The following is a 25,588-nucleotide window of genomic DNA, read 5'->3' on the forward strand; positions in this document are numbered from 1 at the left end:
CTGAGTCTGACCGGAGTCCGGACCGCAGCAACAGATACCCGGTATAATAACCGGCGCCCCCCACTCTCAGCTCAGCGCCCGGGGCAGACACACCGCGCCCCCCCCCCCGGTTGTTACGCCACTGGTTCCAAGTAGCTGCCCAGGACCTCTGATAGCTGTGGCCACTGAAAAAATTTAGGAGGGATTTGTGTTTAAGAAAAAAAAAAATTCCCATCTTGCCTAGTCCATGCCGGGAACTACAATTCCCATTGTGCCTAGTCATGCTGGAAACTACAATTCCCATCATGCCTAGTCATGCCAGGAACTACATTTCCCATCATGCCTAGTCATATCTGTGAATGTCAGTTTTACAATGCCTCGTGTTCCATAAAACCTTTAGGGCCGCAGTTTGGAGACTCCTGGTTTAGAGGTTAGATCTAAGGTTTAGTGTGTTTACAACATTCTTGGAAAAATAACTTTTTTGTAGAGATTTGCATATCAGAAGAGGGACAACTGGAGAGAACAGAGGAATTTTGTTCCAAAAAAAGGGGGGGTGGGGTCTCTCTATGCTTTGGATGGAGATGCCACACCTTTTAGTAAGAAAATAAAATCAATGGTGCCAATGGCCAGGGCAAAGAGTACAGACTACACACTTAGAGCAGAAAAGATAGTATGACATGACTCGAATGGTTTGAACTGTGGAGTTGATTACAGCCAAAGTCATATATAATCTCATGAGCCATTTATTTCCTAAAGAATGCCAAAATTGGCCATAAGTGATGTTTCAGACGTGGAAAAAACTTTCTCAGTAAAATAAATAAAATTACTAACGAGAAAAACACTGCGCAAAAACAAAAAAAGTGTAAGTGCAGCCTAGTACCAAAAATTGTAGATAAAAATAAGAAACAAGAAAAAAGGAAGCGGTACAGCGCAAATACTATTTGTGATTTGATAATGATACCTAGAAATGAACTAGATAAATGGAAACTTTCAGCAGTGTAAGAATTTGCATGTGAATGGAAATCCCAGTGCTACAAAGTCAAAACAAAATAATCATAAAAAATAATGGTATTAAATTGGTATCATTTATAGTGAAAAAATACCAAAAAAAACTTTTATAAAAGATAAAGTCCAATGGTGATCACATAAACAGTGTTCAAAGAGTGACATCCACAATAGTTGATAGAGTCCTTTATCCACCGAATTGAAACACCCAAAGTGGTGAGAAGTAATAATCTGCTTACCAGATTCTCTGACCACTGCAGCGGTCAGGATAAGCCCAGGTTAATATTTAAAGTCTCCCAACAAGACTCAAAAATGTCAGCACTCCAGTTTTCAGTAATCACGTCCTATGCAGAGTTTGTCAACCGTGTCTCAGAGGGAGAGAAAACACATGCAAGCCCCATAGCGTAATATAGTTGATAAAAAGTGTTTATTAAAAAAGTATTGCACTTACATTTAAGTAGTGTAATAAAAGCACATCGAGACACAGCGTCCTCCTGTACAAGTTGCCGTTCACCCGAACGATCTCGGCGTCTTCTCCTCACTCCTCCCGCTATCCTAGCCTGCTGTATGGGACGAGATAGCGCCGGAACGCAAGCCACGCCTACTAGTTTCGTCGAAAGATGACGTCTTCGGGGATTGGCTGCTGCGTTCACGGCGTCACGTCCGCCCTTAAATACCGCTATTCCGCCATTTTGGAAATGGGCAAATGCAGCTAGAGCAAGGATCCCAGCCACTGATGCAATCCCTCATTGAAAGAGCGAAGGATGCATCAAGTGAACATGGGAAAGAGTTAATTAGGACATACGAATCCCACCTGAGGTGGAAAATGCCAAAAAAACACAAAAAGGGAGCGCTGGAGAGCAAAAACGAGATACTGCCATCATGTGGCCAAAAAGGAGAAGACTAAGGAAGATATACAATACATTCACAATAAGGCCAGACAGCCCAGGGTGGATGGGAAAAGACGCCAAGATGTACACCAATGCAGTGGCGTAACCAGAGTTATGGGCCCCCCCCCCCACAGTGCTGCCGGCTTCTCTCCTCTTCTGCCTCCCTTGGTGGGGGATGTTTAAGAATGGAGAGCGGGGGCAGAGGGCAGTAAATATGTAATTTACTGGCTCCTTCCTTTTCTTAATGAACACAGTGAGTGATTGGTACAGATCAATCACTGTGTTCATACATAACTAAAGCATAGTAAACTGTGTTTACGCTCAGCACAGAGCACTTCCCAATTCTTCCAAAGGCTCTTTCAGGGTGCTTTGCAGGTGCTAGTTTTAGCGTTATAGCACCTGCAAAGTAACCCAGTGTGAAAGGGGTACAAGAGCATTGCTGGTTGGTTTGGAGAGTTTATTAACCTGTAACAACCAGATTTCATGATTCTGCACTTAGGCTTCTTTCACACTGGGGTGCTTTGAGGGCGCTAAAGAGCTAAAAATAGCGCCTGCAAAGCGCCCTGAAAAAGTGTCTCCCAGGGCTTTCACACTGTAGCGGTGCGCTGGAAGCACGCTCAAAAAAGTCCTGCCAGCCGCATCTTCTGAGGCGCTGTAGGAGCGGTGTATCCACCGCTCCTAAAGCGCTCCTGCCCATTGAAATAAAGGTGCAGGGCTGCCAAGCCACTTTGCTGGTGGTTTTAACCCTTTTTCGGCTGATAGTGGTGGTTAAAAGTGCCCCCCGCTAGCAGCCGAATAGTGCCACAAAAAGGACAGTAAAGCGCCGCTAAAAACAGCGGCGTTTTACCGCTGACAGCGCACCGATCCAGTGTGAAAGTAGCAATAGACCAATTAGGCAAGGATTCATAGTTGTGTACTATGAATCACTGCATTTTCACTGTTAAAGAATTTAGTTCTGATTGGCAGCTGTGGAGAAATACCTCCTGCTGCTAGTAAATATATATTTTATTTTCATTGATATCATGAGACTGGCAGACTTTATCAGCTTCTTCTTGCTAGTGATCCAACTAGAAAGAAGAAGCTGATGAAGTCTGAAAGTCTCATGATATCAATGAAAATAAAATATATATTTACTAGCAGGAGGAGGTATTTCTCCACAGCTGCCAATCAGATTCTTATTTCAGGTTAGTTTAGGCATTTATATTTAACTGCTCATTTAAAACATTGACAGGAAAGCTATAAAAAAAAAAAAAAAAAAACATTGGCAGGCTGCCATACTGTGTCACTTACCTTTCTAGACGTCCAGCTCCTTTTAAGACATCAGGCCTCCTCCAGCAGCTCCTCCCCCTTCACGGTCACATGACCGGCCTGACTTAATGAAGCCCTCCTTCCTTCTAAGAATAGAGCAGAAGGCTGGCCGGCGGCCGTGGAGGCGGCTGTGTAGCCAGCCGTGGTGAGCGGCGCCGCCGTGCCAGCACAGGGAGAAGCCTCAGAGTGTGGGGGGGGGACCCGGCCGGACACCTGCTCAATAGAAATGCGCCCGTCTCCGCGAATTCGGCCGCGATCTGGGCGCAGAGAGGCCGGCCAAGCAGCTGAGCGTGGGGAAATGTTAACGGCCCCAACGGTTACAGAACTTGCGCGGGCGGGACTCCTCCAGGGGGCAGCCTTTGCGCATGCGCACGCTCACGTTTCTGGATTGGCCAGCCCAGCCAGCACATGACCGCATACGCCCAATCACAGGGCGCCAGCTGCCGCAAAATGGTGGCCGGAGGAACAGTGACACCATATATGATTTTACAAAAGTAACACGGACCCCCCGCGATTTCGCCCCTGCCAATTTTGCGCCCGGTGCGACGGCCCCCCCTGCCCCCCCCCGCTACGCCAGTGCACCAATGCATCTAATATAATTCTAAAAGTACTTAAAATTTTAATACACTTATAAAAGATAGAATAATAAATAAAAAATACCAATAGACAATTTTGATTTTTAGTAAAAAAAAATTTTGGTTAAACCCTCTTAAGAATTATTAATAAAGCTGTTTATGTCCCAATCTACATTGAGCCCATGTGGAATATAGCTTTTCATGTTGTAGATTAACTGAGTCTCAATCCTAGAAATGGAACGGACTTTATTCACACCGCGCCAATGTGGCTGTAATTTGACGATGGGGACAAACAGGGTCACCTCCAAGTTTCTATTGTGGCACTGGTCGTCGTGCTTGGATAGATTGTGTTTAGGGAAACCACGCCTAATATTCCCAACGTGTTCCTCCAATCTCACATGGACCTCCCTTTTAGTCCGCCCAATGTACTGTTTCTGACAGGGACACTGAACCAAGTAGATTACATGGTCACTGGAACATGTGATGAAGGAATCGATGGGGTAAGATTTTAAAGTCTGCGTAGATTGAAACGACTCCATTTTACGCCCCTGAAATTGATTAACTTTACAAATGTTACACTTCCTACATGGAAAAAATCCCTTCATGGTTTGAAAGAAAGAGATGGTGTTAGTGGGATTGATAACATTGGGTGCCAATTTATGGCGCAAAGATGGTGCCCCCCTAAATAGGACCACGGGTTTGTCAGGGATAACTGGGCCCAGCACTCTGTCATTCTTCAGAATGTTCCAATACTTGTTAAAAAATCTTTTAACTGAGAAGTACTGATTAGAAAACCCAGTGATCATAGAACAACCTTAGCGATTATCACGAATACGACTAGGACGACCTGTATTGGTCAGCATAGTCTTCCTATCCATGCTGGCCACATTCTGAATGATGTCATCTATATTCGATTCCTTGTATCCCTTTTCCAGAAATCTGGATTTGAGGACGAGGGCCTGTTTATGATAATCAGTGATATTGGTGCAATTACGACAAATCCGTTGAAATTGTCCCTTAGGGACTGCACTTAACCACATTGGGTGATGACAGCTAGTTAGTGGAATGAAGCCATTCCGATCAGTCTCCTTGAAAAAGGTGCTGGTGGAAAAGGCTCCATCCTTCACACAGATGTCTAAGTCTAAAAAATGGATTCCACTACTGCTAGCCTCTGTTTTCAATTGAATACCCCTATTATTGGTGTTGAGCAAACAAATAAAGGCCTCAAAAGATGCCATATCGCCCTCCCACAGGATCAGAATGTCATCTATATATCTTTTCCATAGACGTAATTTTTTGGGGGGATTATGATCTATGACCTCCCTCTCCCAATAGGCCATAAACAGATTTGCCAGACTTGGGGCAAATTTGGCCCCCATGGCGATGCCACACTTCTGTAGGTAAAAATTACCATCAAACCAAAAATAGTTATGATGAGTGGCGAAAACGATAAGGTTGGTAATGAAATCCTTCTGTAAAATCCCCAGGGAAGTGTCCTTTTGGAGATAGAAACTAACAGCTTCTAGGCCTTGTTCGTGTGAGATGACTGTATAAAGAGAGTTGACGCCGGCCGTGGCCATAATATGACCCTCTCTCCACTCAGTTTCAGCCAAAAGGTTGAGAACCTGTGAAGTGTCCCTAAGGTAAGATGGAGTTCGAGTTACCAACGGTTGTAGAAATTCATCGATATATTTACCAATCCTCGATGTAATCGAGTCTATGCCGCTAATGATCGGGCGACCAGGAGGATTAACCAAGCATTTATGTATTTTAGGTAAATAATACATAATTGGGACTCTGGGGGCAGATGGAACAAGGTAGGTCCTTTCTTTTTTGTTTAATATGCCCAAAGCAGATCCTTCATCCAACAATTCAGTTAGGGCTTTCTTGTATTTATTAGTAGGGTTAATTGCCAAAAGACCATATGTAGCTCCATCGGCCAGTAATCTCCTCATTTCTATTAGATAGTCCTCTTTATTCAAGATAACCACCCCTCCCCCCTTATCCGCTGGGCGGATGACTATATCGTTCCGATCACAGATCGATTTGAGGTTATTTTGAAAATCCTTACAATTCCTGAATCTCGGAACTTTCAAGGCTCCTATATCCTTCAAAACCATTTTTTTAAAGACTTGTATAGAGGGAGCCACAAAGACTGGGGGGTTAAAGGTGGAGGCATTACTTAGTCTCGTGTGTCTCACCTGGGCCGAGCTGTCTGGAACTCCTGCCGAGGGAGAGATAGGCTCAGGGATTTCTAATACATTATCTGGCACTGCAGAAGATGTAGGAGGGGAGATGGAGCAAGATACTCCAGATGTAGTGTGAGAAGTCACATGGGAGGTGATCCGATTGGAATTCTCAATGGGATTAAGAAGGAAGTGTGTCTTGATACTCATCTTCCTTATGAATTTGTGTGCGTCTATGAAGGTTTCAAATTTGTTCAACTTGCGTGGGGGTGCAAACTTCAAACCCTGATTCAGCACATATTGTTCACCCTTTGAAAGCTGCACACTACTTAAGTTAAATACTCCACTGATATTTATGGTTTCTTTCTTTCTAGCCTGAACCCTCCTGCCCCCTCTGGAGCCTCTCCTTCCTTTTGACCCCTTTTGGGTCGAATGTTGGCAAATTGAAAAAAACGGTTGTTCCCCCCCTGGTGCGATTCCGAGGAGATCTTGGCATTCCTTGGCCAAACTGATTGGTCTGGTCAAATGTCTGACTCGGAAGCCAAGATGCCCCAGCCTCCATCCAGGAGTTGTCCTCCTGACTCTGAGACAGGATATGGAATCTGTTCTGGATCGGGATAGCATTAGGTCCCTGGATGGGGTAATTTAATGCAGCATCTCCTTGTTGTCCGCTTCCCTGAGTGTTCTCTCGTAGATGCGAGAAACCCAGCCGGTCATCGTAACCATCATGAACCTGGTCACGGTGGGGATCTTTCCACATAAGGAACCTCCCCCTAGGGGAATCCTTCCAAGCCCGTGGTGTAAACCCCGGAGTTCTATTATGATTATAACTGTCCGGATAACCCCGAAAATCACCACCCCTGTCATGTGGTGACTTCTTTTTTTTGGGTTTGTTTTTGGGCTTAACCATCCTTACACGGGTTATAAAGGAGTTATCTGAAGTCATTAAACCCCGTCCAGGAGGCCCTCCATTGATGTATGTCCTAATTAACTCTTTCCCATGTTCACTTGATGCATCCTTCGCTCTTTCAATGAGGGATTGCATCAGTGGCTGGGATCCTTGCTCTAGCTGCATTTGCCCATTTCCAAAATGGCGGAATAGCGGTATTTAAGGGCGGACGTGACGCCGTGAACGCAGCAGCCAATCCCCGAAGATGTCATCTTTCGACGAAACTAGTAGGCGTGGCTTGCGTTCCGGCGCTATCTCGTCCCATATAGCAGGCTAGGATAGCGGGAGGAGTGAGGAGAAGACGCCGAGATCGTTCGGGTGAACGGCAACTTGTACAGGAGGACGCTGTGTCTCGATGGGCTTTTATTACACTACTTAAATGTAAGTGCAATACTTTTTTAATAAACACTTTTTATCAACTATATTACGCTATGGGGCTTGCATGTGTTTTCTCTCCCTCTGAGACACGGTTGACAAACTCTGCATAGGACGTGATTACTGAAAACTGGAGTGCTGACATCTTTGAGTCTTGTTGGGAGACTTTAAATATTAACATGGGCTTATCCTGACCGCTGCAGTGGTCAGAGAATCTGGTAAGCAGATTATTACTTCTCATCACTTTGGGTGTTTCAATTCGGTGGATAAGGACTCTATCAACTATTGTGGATGTCACTCTTTGAACACTGTTTATGTGATCACCATTGGACTTTATCTTTTTATAAAAGTTTTTTTTGGTATTTTTTCACTATAAATGATACCAATTTAATACCATTATTTTTTATGATTATTTTGTTTTGACTTTGTAGCACTGGGATTTCCATTCACATGCAAATTCTTACACTGCTGAAAGTTTCCATTGATGTTTCAGACGTGCCATCACTCATCAATGTCCCATTGTCTACCTCTACACCAGTGTTTCTCAATTCCATTCCTCAGGCCCCCCCAACAGGTTAGGTTTTCAGGATTTCCCTCAGATGAAAAGGCTGTGGTGATTACTAAGGCAGTGAAACTGATCAAATCACCTGTGCAAAATAATGGAAATCCTGAAAATATGACCTGTTGGGGGGGCCTGAGGACTGGAATTGAGAAACACTGCTCTACACCAATATGTAAGGAGAATTCATCATCAAACATAATTGGTGCCTCTTCCATGTTGTCCTTCTGTGGCTCTGGAATCTTCTCAGACTGAGATCCAGAAGTGTTTGTGGTCAAAAGGGAAGAAGACATGGAGCTGAGAGTTGATGTGAGCTCTGTGACGTGTTCAGGTGGGAAGCCAATGATTCCTCAGACTGTGCAGAAGAATTCATTTCAATGGGATCTTATGCCGCGTACACACCATCGCTTTCTGCGATGGAAAAAAAACGTCATTTTCAAAAACGTCAATTTAATTGACTGTGTGTGGGCAAAAACGTTGTTTTATGTCTTCTAAAAAACGACAGAAAAAAATTGAAGCATGCTTCAATTTTATGTGTCGTTTTTGGCCGACGTCGTTTTCTGTGTTCTAAACATTGACCGTGTGTACGTAAAAACGTCGATTTAAGCCCGCGCATGCTCAGAAGCAAGTTAGGAGACGGCAGCGCTCATTCATGTAAAACGACTGTTCAGAATGGAATCAGCACATTCGTTAAGGTCTTTTTCAGCTTATAGACAAGAAAATAAAGCGCTTCTTTAACCCCTGCTTTTAACTGCTACCCAGAAATGGACGTTTGTTGCGGCTGATCTTGTTGCATAGTTATGACAAGCTTTTAATTAGTTTCTTTCTTGTTTGATAATGTTTATGTTTGTGTTCTGTTATTTAGTTGTATCTTCCATCTTAAACATTTTAAATATATATATTGGTCCACCTTTGTTATTGTTTTTTATATTTTTGTCACCAATTTGATTTGTAATCTCTATTTTGTGTTTATTTAGGAGTGTGTGAAGTGTCTGCAACAACCTATTTTTTTAGTTAACTCACCCACAAGCATGTTTTTTTACCTTGTTAATGTTTGCAATATTTATTTTGTAATGGGTCTGCCCACTCAATAATGATCTCTCAAATCTACAATAAAGAAACATGGTGAAATTTGGCTGAAAAATTAACATTTATTTTATTCTTCATAAAAATTCCAAAAAAAAAAGGTGGCAACCCAAAAACACAACATAATAAAAACAAAGATGCCAAGGTAGGCAGCACTTTAGAGCATGCTTGATTTTTTCTGAAAACAAGGGTCCCCGAAGCCACAAATACAGCCTGTGAGTCCACATTAAAATTCCATCAGGGGCACCGTATTATTTCTTCGCCCTTTTCTTCCCAGCAGCCTTCCCTGCAGCCTTCCCTGTAGCCCGAGTCCTTGGGGGCTGGGTTCCTGGAGGAGATGAGGTGGCAGGAGCCAGAGCAGCCTCATGAGGTGGAGGAGCAGGAGCAGGTGCAGGAGCAGGAGGAGCAGCAAGGACAGGAGGAGCAATCCGCACAATGTGGGTGTCGTCATCGAGCTGCCCCAGGGATGCCATGGTTATGGCTTGGAAGATGAGGAGTTCGCAGCGCACACGCTGGCTCTGCTCCAGATTGTACATCTTGGCTGCAATGAGCGCTGCGAACCCCTCAACTTCACTGGGTGGCTCTCGGATGGCTGCAGTAGCTTGGCGAAGCAGGCCCTGGGTCTCCTCCTCCATTTGTCGCATACTCCTGAGCCGTTTATTGGGATTGCGGAATGGAGGGATCCGGGAGATGGTATCCCGCCGGCGTGCCTCCTGGGTCCCACTGGGGCCTGCCACCTCCTGGCTCCCAGTGGGCTCTGCCACCTCCTGCCTTGCAGTTGGCCCTGGCTCCTCCTGGCTCCCTGTGGGCCCTGTCTCTTCCTGGCTCCCTGTGGGCCCTGTCTCTTCCTGGCTCCCTGTGGGCCCTGGCTCTTCCTGGCTCCCTGTGGGCCCTGGCTCTTCCTGGCTTGGGTCTGCCTGTGTATCAAAAAAAGGAACATATGTTATTTGTGTTTGTCATTAATCACACACATTTTTACAATCATGAGTGATGCAAATTGAATGTCAATATATATTACACACAGGGTCGCCATCCTTAATTATGTGGCCCCTTAAACACCTTCAGACATGGTCCCCCTGGAATTATGTGGGTTGTTGCATGCCTAATTTAGTAAATAAGTGGCCTTTTCCCCAAAAATTAATTTATTCAATTTAGTGTCAACTAGATAGTACTCAAAAAGGGTGTCTTCCATCTGGGACCCCTTGCAGGTGTATTGCGTTACTCCCCCCTACTGGCCTATCTGAAAATGCCACCCACTCCTTCATAAACATTATTAATTTGCCCATTTTGACCCCATCATGTTTTCCCACTACTGACTATTGATCCTATCCCTAAACTTACGAGATTCACATAGAATTTAGAACAATAGTAACATACATTTACCATTATTACTATACTTGTCATATACTAACTAAATTCATACAAAAAACACATACCATTCTCCATGGCTCACAATTGGGGTCCTCCAGGAACTCTTCCTCTTCCTCCGAGCTTGCCTGCTCTTGTCTGCAGGGAACACTGGAGGATTGGCTGCTGGGAAGCTGGGAGCTACCTCTTGGGGGAAGGGTAGACATGGATGTCCTGGTCTCAATGTGGTCGTCCAGGAACTGCAGCTGACTATAGTACCACAGGGTTGGTTTGTATATGGAGTCAGCTGCAGCCCCAGACCTCATTGAGGCCAGGACTTGGACCCGTTGGGCCCTGTAGGTGCCCCTGATGGAATTTAGTTTGCTTTTCACAGTGGCTGTTGTGGCGTTGGGGACCCTTGTTTTCAGAAAAACAAGCATGCTCTGTTTAGCTTTTTCCCTGGCATCTTTGTTTTTATTTATTGTGTTTTTGGTTTGCCACAGAACAGGATGTTCCTTCCATTTTTGGATGAATTCTGTCAGGAACTCCGCATCCTTGAAGGGATCCATTCTTTCTGCACATGAAACAGAAGCCAAAACATAATGTAATTAAAGCCACTAGCTTACTTCCCCTAACTAGCCCACAAACTCATTCCCTCTTCACTATAATAAAGTCGGAATAAAAAACGTACGTATCGTCGTTAGGAAAGATCGGGATTTACGCCTTCTTCCACAGACTATGCACGCCGTTTACAAACACGTCCCATCCCTTTTACACTACGCACGCGTGACGCTCCGCACGACACCCCGCCCCTGACGTTCGGTATCGTCCTTTCCACGCCCCTTCTCTGTCGTTTGGTGAGTGAGAAAAGATGGACAACATGGAGGTGTATTCTAGCTCAAGCCAGGAGGCAGGCCAGGCCCAACCACGCCGCAGATTCCGCTGCAGAGCCTCCAATATGAGTTTTCAGGAAATGGTGGAGATGGTCACCATATTGAGGAGGGAGGACTATGATGCCAAGCATGGCCCCTACATGCATCCCAATAAAGTAAAAGCACAAATTATGGAGAAGGTCATCCGTAGGCTCCAGCGGAAGTTTGGGAAAACCAGGAGCAGAGAGCACCTGCGCAAAAGGTGGTCGGATTTAAAAAAAAGGGAACCCCACCAACTTTCCAAAATTAATAGGGTGATTCGAAGAAGAAGTACGTTTTTTCCATGTGTATTTAATTATTTTGGTGTGTTCTTTGTGCCATTTTTCTTTTTTTTTTTTGCAGGTTGACCATAAAATGAATATTATGAATGTGGACGCATGATGCAGTCGTCGTAGTCGTCGTTCATTCGCTGACTTTCAATAATCCAATACCATATTAATGAGAAATGGCATCATGCCTAGTTTGCATGTGCAAAGGGGAGTTGAAGCACTGTATCTGAACTAAATTCGTAAATTTAGGAATTGTGGGCGAATGAACGACGACTCCTATGACCAATTATTCGACACAAATATGAAAGTTGTGACATTTTTGGGGTTAAAGGTGTCTTCAATTCTGGTATTGATGTAAATGTGTTTCAGCTTATTTTTGAAGAAACGTAAATACCTTGAGATTCCCAAAAAGGAGCGTTTGCTACTCCTTTTTTTTATTGAACATGTGTACTCAGTAGCACAATTGTTTGTCACAATCACAACCTATGTTGGGTCACACACAGGGGTGAGCAGATCCAGGGGAGACTTGGTTAGCTTACATATCTAAAAATAAAAATTTGGTCAACAGATTTGACATTACTTTGTGAATGGATTAAATACTGGTCTATTTTCTTGATAATTGTTTAAAAATCAACAATATTGCCCTTTTGTTTAAAATTTAGGAATATTTTGGGGTCATTTCAGGCCGCTCGTAATGTTTGAACCTCATGTTTTCCCTTTCTTCAATCTTGTAGGGCACAATGAAGCAGAAAGGCAGGAGGCACAAGCCAATCAAGCCACACCCCCGAGGGATGTAGAGGAAGAGGAACCTGCCTCAACATCCGGTAAAGTAACATCTACCACATTTTCTGTGAATATAGATATAGGCATACAATCTTTTAACACATGTTTTGGTTCCACATTTCAGGAGGAAATCAGGCTGGTCAGGGACTGGACACGTATAGTGCCCAGCTCCTCATCGGCGTGGTTCTCACCTGCAGGGCCCAAGTCGAGGACATACGTCTGGCCTGCCGTGAAATACGCCACAAAGCAAAGACGCTGGAACGGCAGCTTAAAAATTTTATTAATGTTTTGGGGAGGGTTTAATTGTTTGTGTATTTTCTTTTTTCCTTGAATTTGAAAAAAAAAAAAAAAATATATAAATAAATTATATTTTGTACTAATCAAAAAAGACCAAAAAAAAATTATATTTTGTACTAATCAAAAAAGACCAAAAAAAAAAATTATATTTTGTACTAATCAAAAAAGACCAAAAAAAAAATAAATAAATTATATTTTGTACTAATCAAAAAAGACCAAAAAAAAAAAAAAAAAAAAATTATATTTTGTACTAATCAAAAAAGACCAAAAAAAAAAAAAAAAAATTATTTGTTGTACTAATCAAAAAGAAAAAAGTAACAAATAAATAACATTTTGGACTCCAAACAATTTGTGTGTAGTTATTGGTATCAATGTAGACTCATTCAATTTCTCAGGCATATTTGTAGAGTTATTAAGATTTAACACTCATGGGAATTTATGACATCCCAAACACATGGCTGGATGAGAACCTAGGAAAAAGAAACATTACCCCCCAAAACTTACAAATAACTAAAATCAAACAAATAAACACTGTTTCATCAAACAAAAAGTAAATTTAATTCTTTAGTCAAGATCAGGCATTGCAATGGCCCCCCTCCCCATAAAATAGTCCACATATGATTGACGCACTGCACGTGCGGTTTGGGGGGCCAAGCCTCTATGGCTAGCCTGATGTCCCGGCTCCGGAGCCACAACATCAGCCTCATCAGGCAATACCGTCAGATAAGTTTGTGAATTTCGTTTTAAAAAATTGTGTAAAATGCAACAACATAGGATGATTTAATTCCATTTGTATTCCGCAAGGTTTATTGCTGTTAAAAACAATCTGAATCGGCTGGCCATGATTCCAAAGGCATTCTCTACCACACGTCTTGCTCTGGCCAGCCGATAATTAAAAACTCTCCTCTCATGGGTGAGGGTGCGTACGGGAAATGGCCTCATGAGGTGGGGACCCAAACCAAAAGCCTCATCTGCAACAAACACGAAGGGCAGACCCTCTTCGTTCTCCTCCGCAGGTGGCAATCCTAGGTCCTCCGACCGAAGCCGTTGGGCGAACTCCGTCTCCGCAAAGACACCGCCGTCCGACATCCGGCCATTTTTCCCAACATCCACGTACAAGAACTCGTAATTGGCAGAGACCACCGCCATCAAAACAACGCTGTGGAACCCCTTGTAATTGAAGAAATGGGATCCACTATGGGGTGGGGGCACAATGCGGATGTGCTTGCCATCAATGGCTCCTCCGCAGTTCGGAAAGTTCCAACGCTGGGAGAAGTCCGCTGCCACAGTCTGCCATTCCTGTGGCGTGGTGGGGAACTGGATAGAAAGAAAATAAAAAATACATTCAAACAAACATTTTGAACAGAATATAGCTAAAATTACAAGGGATCCCACCAACAATTCCACAAAAAAGGTTAGTATTAAAAAATAACATGTGAACACTAAGCATATTAATCACCCCCTCTGATGTTAAAAAAATATATTTAGGGGGAGTGGGGGCCCAAGATGAGTTTCTCACATGAGAAACAACCCCACAAAAAAGAAAAAATAATAAGAAAAATAATTATTATTATGTAGTTCAAAAATCTAGGGGGGGGGGGGGGGGGGTGGGACAATGGAGGCCACAAATAAACGGGGATATAGGGACACACAAAATGCAGCACTACAATGGAGGCCACAAATAAACGGGGATATAGGGACTATGCTAGGTGGGTTTGGCCACAACATAGAATGATGGACAGGTTGGCTAAATTAAATAAACATGTAGGGCTTTACAAATTGTGTAGAACAGCATACATAGAGACAAAGTGAGCATTCTGAGCATATTAGAAACATTTTTTTTTTACTGTTTTTGGGACATAGTTTGACCATTGAAAGAACACCACTTACCTTAACATAGTCCTCCTGAAGAACCTGAATGATGGCCGAACAGGTCTCCGGGATTATGAGGCCCAGAGCCTGGGGGGAGATGCCCGTCGAGAACTTCAAGTCCTGCAGACTTCTCCCTGTTGCAAGGTAGCGCAACGTAGCAACTAGCCTCTGCTCAGCAGTGATGGCTTCCCGCATAACGGTGTCCTGCCTGGTGATATATGGCGACACCAAAGCCAAAAGCTGCTGAAATACGGGGTCAGACATCCTAAGAAAATTCCTGAAATCATCAGGGTTATTTTCTCGGATCTCCCGCAGCAGAGGCATATGAGAGAACTGGTCCCTGCGTAGCAACCAGTTCTTGGTCCACAACCTCCTCCTCACCCTGTTCATGGACCGTCGCCGGGATGCAGCACACATCCTAACGACAAGCACAGCACGATCTCGGCGACGAGTTCGTACCCGCAACATGGCTAGAAAACGGTCGTCAAATCAGATCAGACTAAAAATTACGCCCTGAAGTAAAGAATGGCCTTTGAAGAACGACCTGCTAAACAGCACCGTGCACACACAACGTAATGCAAAACAAATACGTCCTTAGTACAAGCACTGTATCACAGATCCGACGACAAATACACAAACTGTACGACAGAAAACGAAATTTAAAGCACAGTCACTGAAAATCACGAATCGTATCTCACCAAACTTTTACTAACACGCAGCAACACGATATCAGCAAAAGAGGCCGTCTTCCGCATGGAAACGACCCTTTATAGTGACGTCGTGCGTGATTGACGGAACTGCGCTGTGCTAGAGCGTTGTGAAAAAGCAATGGTGTGTATGCTACGTCGTTGTTCAAATTGAAGTTTGAAAAATGACGTTTTTTTAAAGCACATAAAGCGTCGCATTTTTCCATCGCAGAAAGCGATGGTGTGTACGCGGCATCATACTTTTCAGCTTGCGATCAAGTACCAAAGTTCTCACCTCCTTATCTGTGTTCTCTGCAGAGTCTTTTCCAGCAAGGTTGGCTTTGCTCACTCAAAATATACCTTGATCCTCATTTCTTCTTTTCCTGTCAAAGCAAATGCTGCTACTTGGTTCATCTCTATTCATGCAGCTGGAGTCCAATGATTATACAAGGGACTGTGTGCTCAGATGTGACATATGGTGGTGCACTCTTTTCTCCCACTCCTTAACAGTCATGTTTGTTACCACCCCTGGTCTCTGCAGATGTTGAAGTTCCAAAATTGCTTCCCAGATAAAATATAATATCCAACTTGATACTCAAATCCAATATTTAGTCATTTTGGGCTTTACCAATAACTTTAAGAAAGGACTCTGCTGCCCCCAGAAGCCTGTGGCACTTGGTGGTAGTTCTGGAGATACTCATCAAGGATTCAAACCTTTTACCAATGATGACTCTGCACCCCCCTCATCTCCAAACACACCCCATAAATAATAAACACAATACTTTAATATTGGCATAAATCGGCCGCAGCACCTTTTTATTGGTTTACACAAAATAATTCTCATAAGATCATAATTCTAACTCAAATAAAATGATCCTTCTCAAAATTGCTTATCCTTGATGACTCAAGCAAATTATATTTAATGAACTTTATAATACCAGTCCCCCTAAGAAGAATTCCTTTCAATGGGATCTTCTTCTTTCCAGCTTGCAGTTGTTTATATTAGAGGACTTTGGTACTTTGACTTCTTTTGGTGTAATTTATTGCCAAAAGCTCAATAAACATCCTCTGTATCCCAGTGGGAACCTTTCTCCATCTTGAAACTTGTTTTTGACATTCAACAAAAGGTTTATATCCTTCATCATAAAGTTTGCATACTCCACGTGCATTGCCCGCCAGGAAGTCTGCCCCGCGCTGTGCTAATCTTTAATTGATGATGTTGGGTTGTATATTTCGTGATGAATCTGGTAATTTGTTGGTCATCATTTTCCTTTTCCCGAGAATGTATAAGGGAAGATCTGTCTCTATTTAGAGCTTTATTAAATGCTTTTCTCAATAAAGTTTTACTATACCCGCGTAAAAGGAGGCGAGAACGCAATTCATTGGCCTGAAGTCTGAAATCTGTTTCGTGGGTGCAGTTCCTCCTAAGGCGAATATACTGGGCATATGGTATGCTGTGAACAAGATGTATTGGATGACTACTTTGAGCATGTAACACGGTGTTACCCGCTGTCTGCTTGCGATATAATTTGGTCGCTATGTTGTTAGAGGCATCCCTATAAATCAGCAAATCCAGGAAGGATAGAGCATCCTTATGAAATTCGAACGTGAATTTCAAATTAAAGGTATTGTTGTTAAGCCGACCTATGAACTCTTGTAAGGATTGTATTGTGCCTGTCCAAATCAAAAAAATATCATCGATGTATCTATACCAACATAACGTCTGGGTCATAAATTCATCATAGGCCTCATTTGAAGCTATTTCCCTCTCCCACCCCCCCAGGTACAGGTTTGCGCACCCGCATGCTCTTTGGCATACTCTATATCATGTTTTACTGCAATATATATATATATATATATATATATATATATATATATATAATATATTTTTTTTTTTTTGTGTTTATAGATTGTGGCAGTCCTCGCCTTTTCTATACACGGGGGGACTTATGTTGGACGCTCCTTTTTCTCTTGTTTTCCATGCGTACGCTCCCGGCTATTGAGCTGCGTTGTGTCCGTCTAGGCTGTGTTACATTCCTTACAAGGTATTTAACTCATATTTTACTAATATATTTATGCATGAATTTTTCGATAAAAAATATAAATGATATAATAATATATATATAAAAAATAGTAGCGACAATTAACGTAAACGACTGGTCATCCCCCAGAACATTTGTATGTTAAAAACTATATATTATTTAATTTATATTTATGGTTATTATTTTTTTCTCATCTTTTTTTTATTTTTTTATTATTTCGATTAACTTCTTGTCTTCTCTATCTTCTATAGATACCCCAACTAGTTATATATTGCCCGATGGTGTATGGTGATCGTGCTTGAGGCCTTTAGCATCAGACCCCACCCAAAGGGTGGGTTGTCTGACCACGTTTGCATTTGGACGCATTTTGGTATTTTTTTCTTTTCTGCAAATTTATTGAGCACCGTTTATCGGTGAGTACTATGGTTACGGATACATGCATTACTAGTCGCTTGGAGGCCTATATGCATAGGCGTTTGTTAACAATATCTCTGTATTTTGTATATATGCATATCTAATGGCAACACCATATTGTCTTTTAACATTCAGAAGCTCCCGAAGAAGCGACGACGTCGCGAAACATGTCGAGCTGAATCTTTTTAATATTCAAGAACTCACCCAATATCATCCTTTGAAACTACAACGCCACCCAGCGCTTCCAGTGTATCAATTACATCCAGCCCTGTGGCTATCAAGCGGTGCTTTCAGAGAGTGATAGGATTTGGGTTCTTTTGTTATCATTATTTGTTTCCTTTTTTTGTATCAAGTGCATTTGCTATGTATTTTGTAGTTTTTGTATTTTTACAACATTAAAAACATTAATAATTTTATCGAATTGTGCTTACAAAGTCCAATCTCTCCTAGTTCATAAACATAACTATAATCACAATAGGGATGGATGTAGCACGCCACCCGACGGGGTCCACAGTTGCCACCGATCACGTCACAGAGCCAGGGCCGATGCAAGGATCTTTGACACCCTAGGCGAATCCTAATTTTGCGCCCCCCCCCCTCCGCGCCCCTGACATCACTTTACTCTGCCCTTGCAACACGTGACCTATCTGACACCCCCCTAATCTGACCCCCCTTACCTGACACAATGACCCCCCTTCACCTGACACACTGACCCCCCCTTACTTGACACCCTGACCCCCCCTTACCTGACACATACACTGACCCCCCCTTACCTGACACACTGACCCCCCCTTACCTGACACACTGACCCCCCCCTTACCTGACACACTGACCCCCTTACCTGACACACTGACCCCCTCACCTGACACAATGACCCCCCCTCACCTGACACACTGACCCCCCCTTACCTGACACACTGACCCCCCCTTACCTGACACACTGACCCCCCCCCCTTACCTGACACACTGACCCCCCCCCCCTTACCTGACACACTGACCCCCCCTTACCTGACACACTGACCCCCCCCCCTTACCTGACACACTGACCCCCCCTTACCTGACACACTGACCCCCCCCTTACCTGACACACTGACCCACCCCCTTACCTGACACTGACCCCCCCTTACCTGACACACTGACCCCCCTTACCTGACACATACACTGACCCCCCCTTACCTGACACACTGACCCCCCCCCCCCTTACCTGACACACTGACCCCCCCTTACCTGACACACTGACCCCCCCCTTACCTGACACACTGACCCCCCCTTACCTGACACACTGACCCCCCCCCTTACCTGACATATACACTGTGACTGGCCCACCTGACTCTCACACACACCACACAGACAGCACCCCCACTCGGCACTCCACAGACAGTGTAATGTAGTTCGGAAGGGATCCGTCCTCCTCCTACCTTGGCTGTTTGTGGCTTCATCGTCATCGACCATCATCCAGTCTCTGCTCAGGGGCCAGGCTAGCGCCATCCTCCCGCTCCACAGTGTCCCCGCTGAGACCAGGCCAGCGCCATCCTCCCGCTCCAAGGAGGTCAGCTGCTCCTCTCAATGCTCCGGGCTCCCATCTCCATTGAGCCCCGCCCCTCCGCTGCACACACAGACACACAGCGCTGCACCAGAGGGACAGGCTAGAGCAAAGGAGTCCCGGAGCAGCGCTGTGTGACCGGTCTATAAGATGTAACAGTGCAGCGGGGCGCTCAGCGGGACACATGAGGGATTAGTGGTGGCGACGCACAACGAGCGCTCAGGAGAGGAGAGCCGAGCTCACACAGAACAGGGGCTGTGGTTGCGCCCTCCAAGCGGCTGCTTACTTCGCCTAGTGGTAGCGCCGGCCCTGCACAGAGCATCCAAAGAGAAAAAACTCACATTGTGTAAAACCATAAATCAAAACACACAGGACTTCACCCAGTGGTTGACTGACGGACAGTGTGAAACAATGTAACCACCACCAAACACACTGACCCTTACCAGACCAAAAGATCCCAGTGAGGATCAGACAGAGCAGGGAAGGTACACTCCAGTGTTGGTGTAAAAAAAGGTCCTAGATGGATGAATCCACGAGGTCACCAAGAAAGTTGCGGGATGGCCATAAATAAGGAAAAACTCCAAGATAGTGTAATACCGCCAGATAGTTTATTAAAAAAATAATCGGGTACACTTACACTTAGAAGGTTGAAAACGAGCATAAAATCAAACAGCCGGCCGGCGTAGCAGAACAAGGATTCGTCCTCAGTGTGCGGTGACGTCAGAACGTCGCCTCCCAACGTTTCGTCTGAAGAGACTTGGTCACAGGATGAGGAGAACGTTCTGCGTCACCGCACAAATACACAAGATGGGCGGAGGGAAAGAGCAAGGGAAACCTGCTCAAAGTAACTTATAAAACAGGGAATTAGTTAAAAGATGCGATATAGCTAAGGAACCTCTTGCAAGCGTTACCAAACAGCTAAACACACTAGGTACAAGGTAAATCCATGAATACAATTAAACAAGATATTAAAATAATGTGCCGGCCATCAGAGACCGGTGCCCATACGCTGATAGAATTGGCACATATCAAGACGCGGCAAACCAGATATATAGACATTTGCCAAATGAAGTGACACGTTTATATATATATATATATCATTCAATATAAAAAACTCTTAAATTTAAAATAAAAATAGAGGGGACTGGTATATTATAATATCATTAAAAGATTAATAAAGCCCAACACATACTAGCAACACTTAGTGTCAAATAGTATAATTAGCCATATACACAGTTAAATTGAAGCAGACTCCCAAACTCTTAGGAATTATCTATGAAGCAGTTGACATCTACCTCTATATTAAGGCCATGTGGTTCATAGCATTTAAGTGTATGTACCCATATCATCTCACATCTAGAGATGCTTCTAACGAGGTCGCTACCTCTCCAGTGGGCCTGATATTTGTCTATCCCCAAAAACGTGGTCCCTGTGGGGTCTTTGTTATGGGCCAATAAGTAATGCTTAGAGACTGAGTGGTTGGGAAAACCACTGTATATATTGGCCAGATGTTCATTCAAACGAATATGAAGAGGGTGTTTGGTCCTGCCCACATATTGTAGCCCACATGGGCATTGAAGCAAATAGACAACCCCCACAGTGGAGCATGTGATAAATGATTTGATCTGGTAGTTCTTTGATGTACAACTGGAACAAAAGTTCAAGTTTTTTTAGGGGTACCTATATTAATGGTACAAACCTGGCAACGATCACATTTGAAAAAACCTACAAGTCCCTATAGAAACATGGATTGAATCCTAGGCGGGTTAAGTACATTTGGTGCCAGTTTATTCCTCAATGATGATGCACCCCTGAACACCACCTGGGGTTTGTCGGGTAGGATGGTATTCAAAACCCTATCACTTTTTAGGACATGCCAGTGCTTGGACATGATATGCTTCACACTGGCATGCTGGCAAGAAAAGTCAGTAACAAATGGACTTTTGAATCCATTGGTCAGAAAATTTTTTGGTTTACTTTTGAGTAGATCTGTATTGGTGTTAATTACCATCTCCAATGTTCCCAAAAGTGAATCCCGACAATACCCCTTTTCCACAAACCGCTCAGTCAAGACACTCACCTGTCTGAGAAAGGTATCATGATCACTACAATTCCTCGTGAGACGGAGAAATTGGCCCTTGGGTACCACCTTGAGCCAAGTAGCATGGTGACAGCTATCTTGTGGTATGAAGGAGTTCCTGTCTGTGGTTTTGAAGTATGTCGACGTGACAAACTTATCATTTTCTACACCAATACTCAGATCCAAAAAGTTGATATTTTCCTTGCTAGCTTCATAGCTAAGGACAATACCCCTGTCATTAGCATTAAGGAATGTCATAAATCGAGAGAGATCCTCCTCAGAACCATTCCATAGGAGGAGGATGTCATCAATGTAGCGGGCCCACAGTACAACCTGGGGCCTAGAAACCACATTGACATCCTCCTCCCACTTGGCCATAAATAGATTCGGCAAGCTGGGGGCATATTTAGCCCCCATGGCAACTCCTCTATCTTGCCTATAGTAATGGCCATCATGCCAGAAAAAATTGTGAGAGGCAGCATACTGTAATAATTTCATAATGAAAGAAATTTGGATAGCAGGAAGTCCCGAATCTCTCTCAAGAAAGTGGGAGACTGCTTCCAAACCCAAACTGTGAGGAATGACAGTGTATAATGACGTAACATCTGCGGTTATTAACCACAAATCAGTAGAAGGTTGTATGCCAGACAGTAAATGAATAACATGTCTGGTATCCTTCACAGAGGAGGGCATATTGTTTACTAAAGGCTGCAGGAAAAAATCAATATATTTGCCCACCCGGGACGTGACAGAATCAACCCCACTAACTATGGGAAGTCCTGGGGGGCAAGTAGGGTTTTTATGTACTTTGGGGAGATAGTACATAATAGGTACTCTAGGGGCCCTAGGGACCAAAAAGGCTCTCTCCCTAGTGTTTAAAATGTTAAGGCGAAAGCCTTAGAGTAAGGCCTTCTTGTATTTATCACCGGGATTAAGAGGAAGACGGGTATAAGTATCTTTTTATCACTTAAAGCGGGGGTTCACCCTTAGAGGGCACTTTTTCCCCTTAGCTTCCTGCTCGTTGTGTCTAGGGGAATCGGCTATTTGTATTAAAATATGTGCAGTACTTACCCGTTTTCGAGCTGCATCTTCTTCCGCCGCTTCCGGGTATGGGCTTCGGGAATGGGCGTTCCTTCTTGATTGACAGTCTTCCGAGAGGCTTCCGACGGTCGCATCCATCGCGTCACGATTTTCCGAAAGAAGCCGAACGTCGGTGCGCAGTATAGAGCCGCACCGACGTTCGGCTTCTTTCGGCTACGAGTGACGCGACGGATGCGACCGTCGGAAGCCTCTCGGAAGGCTGTCAATCAAGAAGGAACGCCCGCTCCCGAAGACCCATACCCGGAAGCGACGGAAGAAGATGCAGCTCGAAAACGGGTAAGTACGGCTCATATTTTAATACAAATAGCCGATTCCCCTTGACCGAACGAGCAGGAATCTAGGGGAAGAAAAACATTTTTTTAGAAATGGGTGAACTCCCGCTTTAAAGGTGTCCGTTTAATAAACTGTGAAGTTTTTTCTCCGTTCAGTTCACGGCAGTTCTCAGGAGGAGAATTATCTCCTCTGCAGCCGGTTTAATAAATTGAGAACTTCAGTTCTCAGATGGTGAACAGAGGTGAAGTTTTTTCTCTGAAAACAGCCGAGATCTGTGTAAAAGTGGGTGGACTGCCTGTAATCTCGTGAGATATTGTGAGATTATGGTGCAGCCGAATTCAAACAGTGAAACTAACGTTTAAAAGAACATGTAATTAATGTTTTCAGACATGTGAGATATATATATATATATATATATATATATGTATGTATGTATATATGTATGTGTGTGTGTGTGTGTGTGTGTGTGTATATATATATATATATATATATACCGTATTTATCAGCCTATTGTGCGCACCCGCGTATAGCGCGCACCCCTACTCTGCACGTGAAATTCCTGAATTTTATTTATTTTTTATTACATACAGTTTTGGTGTCTTGCCTGGCGTCCCATCGGCGGCCTTGTCCGGTCTGGCGTCCGTCTGCGACCTTCGTGGTGTCCTCCCCGCTGCTCCTGCGCTGTCTCTGAGCCGATCTCTGCTTCCCGCGCTGTGTTTGAACGCCGCCGCCGCCGACATATACCGAACGCAGTACACTCGGGCACGCTCGGCTCCTCTCGCATAACCTAGAAGGGAGCCGAGCCTGGCCGACTGTACCCGAGTATACTGCGCTCGGTATATGTCTGCGGCAGCGTTCAAACACAGCGCGGGAAGCAGGGATCGGCGGCAAAGTTCAAACACAGTGCGGGAAGCAAGTATCGGCGTATATCGCGCACCCACAATTTTGCCCTGATTTTAAGGGAAAAAAAGTGCGCGTATACGCCAATAAATACGGTATATATGTATGTGTGTGTGTGTGTGATATATATATATATATATATATATATATATATATATATATATATATATATATATATATATATATATATATATATATATATATATATATATATATATATATATATATATACACACACACGTATATTGTTGTTAATATTCATTTTTAACCCACTGGTGTTGAAATTAGGAAGAAATAAGCCTTCTTCCTCTTATCACACCAGCTTCTCTCCCAGATTCTCCACCTCTGAGCTGGTGAATCTGGAAGGGAGATATTTCAGGTGAAGAGCTGTGAAATCTTCAGATCTCGGTTTATTAAACTGGCCGTTTGTGACAAAACATCCATGTGCTGTGATGTGAAGTGGTGAATGAGTTCTCTGCTCCTTATCACAGTTTATTAAACCGGCAATGCTCTGTGATAAGCAGTGATCAGCCGTGATCATCATGATCTCCGCTTATCACGGTTTATTAAACGTACACCAAAATCCTTGCATCTCCAATGAGTAATCCCCTTTGTTCAAAACCACAATCCCACCCCCCTTATCGGCAGGGCAGATGACAAGGTTTTTGTTGTCACATAGTGATTTGATACCTTCCTCAATATTTTGTTTACATCTAACCTTCTTTACATTTAAATTATCCAAATCCTTAAGGGTCAGTCAAATCTCTAAAAACTTTTAAAACTGCAGGCAAATGACCTGGGGGGTTGTATGTAGAGGCATTAGCCAGGCCAGAGTGAACGTAGTTCAAGGCTGTGGTTTTGGAAGGACTGAAGGGGTTGGATGACAGATGTCGCTGGATGTTTAACTTGCGGACAAATTTATGTATATCCATATAGGTCTTGAATTTACTGATATTCCTAGGTGGTGCGTATTTCAAACCCCTATCAAGAACACTCAATTCAGAACTGGATAAAACATGAGAACTTAAATTGAAAATACCGGTCCCTGTTATGTTTTGGACCTCTTTGGACTTCCTATGTCCCCCCCCCCCCCTCTGACCCCTCTTTTAGTTCTGCCAACCTTTTGACCCCTGCCCTGCTCGGGGAAAAACCCAATTCTGTTGAGGGTAATTGGTTGGCTGATTCTGACTACCTGAATAGCCAAATTTGTATGGTCCTGAGGTTTGAACCTGACCACCATTGGACATAGGGTCAGGAAAATATTCACTACCATCAGAGTTATCAAAATTGCCCAAAGGGAGAAAACTGTTATAAATCAATATATTGTAATCAGGTTCAAAATTACCTGCATAATGAACCACCTCATTGTCCCTACATCTTTGCGTCACATTGGGGTGAAGGCCACGATTATAATACAGTACCTCGACTAGGACCCTGTGAGACCGACTGGCTACCAATATATTTAGGTGGACAGGAAGGAGGTGGACCACCATAGTTACCTTGACCCCATGGGGTATGTGGGCCAGATCCTCCCATAGCACCTTGTCCCCAAGGTTGGGCACAATAGCCTGGAGGCGGACCGTATTGGCTTCGTTGATTTCCCCCACCTCTCCCCGAATTAGGGGGGTAAGGTACAAAGGTTTTTTTTCCCTTTATGGTGACTTTTAGGTGTATTACTAGTAATAGTCCGGTTTTGACTACCTCTCCCAACCGGTGCATGGGAGGAACCAGCGTTAATAGAGCTGGGCCCTGAGTTTACAGGGGTGACCTCCATTCCTGGGTTGTTAATATTGTTGGCTTCTGCCAGCAATTTTTTTCTGCCAGTCAAAAACAATGTTGCCTTGATAATCACCAAAGTCCCTATTGAACTTTTTCTTCTTTTTAATTTTCTGTTCCTTTTCCTCCTTTTCTAGAATTTTTAAAAGGTTTTTGGATCTATCAGTATAGTTGTTGCTAGACATAAATGGAGATAGTTTCTCTTTGATGAGTTTGATCTCATCGTCTAAACGCTTTAACTTAATAGCCTTACTTTCACCCAAAAATTTTAAAAGGCCAAGTCCAGAGTCATTAAAATATTTATACCAGCCCTCCAAATCAGTATCACCTTGTTGGGGGGCAATCTCCCACCTTAGGCTCCT

Source organism: Rana temporaria, chromosome 1, assembly GCF_905171775.1.
Source record: "Rana temporaria chromosome 1, aRanTem1.1, whole genome shotgun sequence".
NCBI classification, from domain to species: domain Eukaryota; kingdom Metazoa; phylum Chordata; class Amphibia; order Anura; family Ranidae; genus Rana; species Rana temporaria.